Consider the following 4,203-nt stretch of genomic DNA (forward strand, 5'->3'; position numbering starts at 1 on the left):
GTTGTAGTTCCCAGTTTTTTCCTCATAGTGTGGTTGGTTTACTAAAGGTCTTTCTGAAAATTTCTTTCTCATTGCAAAGGGACCCCCCTGGAAGAAAAATATATTTGAAATATATTTTAAAAACATTCCTCCCAAATATATTTCCATATATTTGAAATACTACAATTTTGGCCGTATTCAATATATTTCAAAATATATTTCAATAAATATAGATATATACTGCAAGTTGAAATATGAAAATATTTTTAAAAATACATTTCAAATATACTGGATGTCTTTAACCACTTGCCCTCCTGAGGATTTACCCCCCTTAATGACCACGCCTCTTTTTGCTACTCGTCGCTGCACTACTTCAACTGATAATTGCAATGCTGCACCCAAACGAAATTTACGTCCTTTTTTTCACACAAATAGAGCTTTCTTTCGGTGGTATTTGATCACCTGTACGCTTTTTTATTTTTCACGCTATAAACAAAAAAACGCCCAAAATTTTGAAGAAAAACAATATTTTTTATTTTCAGCTATAAAAAATATATAGTAAACTCAAAGTTGGTTATAAATTTAGGCCAAAATGTATTCTGCTCCATGTTTTTGGTAAAAAAAATCCCAATAAGTGTATATTGATTGCTTTGTGTGAAGTTATAGCGTCTACAAACTATGGTATAAATACTGCAACTTACAGCATTTTTCTGCTATACAGCGCTGCGCTAGTTTAACGGACAATTGCGCGGTCATGCAATACGGTACATAAATGAAATTTACATCCTTTTTTCCCCCACAAATTGAGCTTTCTTTCGATGGTATTTGATTGCCTGTGCGGTTTTTATTTTTTGCACTATAAAAAAAAAAAGGCTGACAATTTTGAGGGAAAAAAACAATATTTTGGACTTTTTGCTATAAAACATGTCCAGTAAAAAAAAATGCAAAAATCAAATTTAGTTATAAATTTCTGCCAAAATGCATTCTGCGACATGTCTTTGCTAAAAAAAAAACCCAATACGTGTAAATTAATTGGTTTACGTGAAAGTTATAGCGTTTACAAATGGCGGGAAAGATACTGGGATTTTTAGGGGTTTTTTAATACTAATAATGGCGGCGATCAGTGAATTATGGCAGCGACCAGCGACTTATGGCGGGACTGCGGGACTGCGGCGGACAAATAGGGCAGCAGTGCGCGTCGCGCGCGCCCCCTATTTGTTTACAAAACACACGTTTTAAAACGTGGTTTTGCCTGTGAGTGCCGCCCTGCCACCGTATATGTACAGTGACTGGGTGGCATGCGGTTAAAAATACAAATCTACTTTTTTGGAATGCATTTACAAATATATGTTAAAATTACTTTTTTATATGTTAAAAAATCTGAATATATGTTTAAAAATATATATTTTTTAAATACATTCTTCAGACCCCCCCCCCCCCCCATGTGAATGAGTATGGGGTGATGCTCACCCATAGTGTGTATATAATAAATGCAGATCTCTGCTCATTAACTGCACCGATATGTTTTCTTACAATAAAGAAAAGGTCATTTACTGGAAATATTTAAAATATTTACCTTGAAGTCTCAAGGAATGTTCAGGTCATTTGATAAAATGCTTTGGGCAGCAATAATAACATTTTTTTTTGTGTGGCAAAAATTGCAAAATATAAGGAAGTCAGATCTTAAATATGTAGAGAAATAGTAAGCGAGCGCTATCTGAGACTACAAAAATAGCTGCTAGAACACCGAAAGGCAACCAAGAACAAACCTTCCAATCAATATATATATATAAAAGGTGCAGCGCTAGATGTACATATAACTAAATATATTTAGACGACATGTTGAATGGACATAAAATAGACATAAAATAGACATAAAAATAAAATCAGGTGCAAAATAGTAGATCACGCTGGGTGAACTATAATGAGTGAATGTCCCAAATAACTCAAACGCCCACGTGGGGATCCAATAGATCCTATTAGAGTGCGTGGAGGCGGAATCCGGTGTGACACACAGTGGATACTGGGTATAAAGAATGCGCACTCACCTGAAGGTGAGCACAGACAAACACACATGTGAAGGAATCAAGAGCAGCAAGGAGAACTCCTAAATATGCTACTTGGATGTTTCCCTCATCTATGTGGACAAGCTGTGGAAAAGTCTCACACATGTGGTATAGAAATACTCAGGAGGAGCAGCAAAATGCATTTTGGGGCCTAGTTCTTGTGTCTACGGTATTACGCTATGTGGTCTCCCTTGTTGGGCTCTCTTCATTGAGAGTTCCCACTTGCAGAAACCCGTTTACAGGGACCCCAGACGGTGACATACAATTAAGGCTTTTTGGAGTATCTACCCTAGATGAGATTGGATGGTGTATGACCCTGACCCTGTTCTGGCAGTAGATGACCACTACCTGATGAGAGAGGATATCCTATATGCGCATTTTTGACGCACTTCTGGTGAGTGCGCATTCTTTATACCCATTATCCACTGTGTGACACACCGGATTTCCGCCTCCACGCACTCTAATAGGATCTATTGGATCCCCACGTGGGCGTTTGAGTTACTTGGGACATTCACTCATTATAGTTTACCCAGTGTGATCTACTATTTTGCACCTCATTTTATTTTTATTGCTAATTTATGTCTATTTTATGTCCACTCAACATGTCGTCTAAATATGTTTAGTTATATGTACATCTAGCGCTGCACCTTTTATATATATAGATCTTAAATATGGTACGGGAAGTATCGAGGGACATTTTATGTGTATGCCTTTTGTGTCAGCAAAATTGACATCGTATTTGGGAACAAAAGCCATTATTGGGGGCAGTTTGTGCTCATGAAGGATCAATACAGAAAGGAGAATCCACAATGAGAAGCTGGATGTCTCTCCTCCTGGTCCTGCTGTGTGCTCCCCATGGGATGACCCATGTATAAATCCATGTCAGCTGATGTGGTTACACCTGGGTGGTAGGGTTAGAGGTGACTGATGGTGGAGATTGGACATTGTATGAAGGGATTGGCTCCAGTGCATACAACAACAAAATATAGGAACCCTGCAGGGGAGGTTTAGGTCCAACACTTGGAATGTGTGAAAGGTGCATCACCATCCCCGATTTTTCAGGTTCTCAGCAAAATTAATAATATAATGGACATTATAATGTGTCGTGCATGAAATCACCTACATTTCCAGCTCAAACAACAGGTTGTAAAAAGGAAAAAAACAAATCTCCATAAATGCTTAGAATATATCAATGATAAATGTTTAAGTGTGAGCTATTAGGCTCCTTACAAGGCAGCTCATAGTTGGTGACTAGGGGCAAGGAGAATGCAAATCATCTACATGTTTTCCTACTCAGCTTCTTCTTCCCAATTTGGCCAATTAACCTTCTTCTCCTTACAGTAACAGTTTGCCTAGAATTAGCATATTAATAGTCTGCCAGCTCTCACAAAACCTCACAATTGGTCAAACAATGCCCTATTATTGGTTTTAGTGGCGGGAATATTGCACCATTGTTTGTATCAGGGGAAAGAAATAGTTCCCCATCATTGGTGTCAGTAGGAGGAATAGTACCTTATCATTGGTGTGAGTGGAAGAAACAGTGCCCCATCATTGGTGTCAGGGGGAAGAATAGTGCCCCATCATTGGTGTCAGTGGGAGGAATGGTACCCCATTGTTGTGGTCAGTGGTAGGAATAATGACCTATTGTAGGTATCAGTGACAGGGATTATGCCCTGTGTCAGTGAAGGAATAGTGTCCCAAAGGCTGGATAAAGGCAAGAACAAGACCACATCTGGCCCCCGGGCTGCAGTTTGGAGACCACTCCACTAGAGGAATCACCAGCAGGAGGTAGGAGGTCCTGATTCCTCTATATAGATCTTTGTAGCACTAGAGGGGTCACCAGCAGGAGGAAGGAGGTCCTGATTCCTCTATATAGATCTTTGTAGCACTAGAGGGTTCACCAGCAGGAGGAAGGAGGTCCCGATTCCTCTATATAGATCTTTATATCACTAGAGGGGTCACCAGCAGGAAGTAGATGGTCCCGATTCCTCTATATAGATCTTTGTAGCACTAGAGGGATCACCAGCAGGAGGAAGGAGGTCCTGATTCCTCTATATAGATCTATGTAGCACTAGAGGGATCACCAGCAGGAGGAAGGAGGTCCTGATTCCTCTATATAGATCTATGTAGCACTAGAGGAATCACCAGCAGGAGGTAG

Source organism: Staurois parvus, unplaced genomic scaffold (assembly GCF_062004578.1).
Source record: "Staurois parvus isolate SC_StPar_1 unplaced genomic scaffold, SC_StPar_1.0 ptg000034l, whole genome shotgun sequence".
Taxonomy (NCBI): domain Eukaryota; kingdom Metazoa; phylum Chordata; class Amphibia; order Anura; family Ranidae; genus Staurois; species Staurois parvus.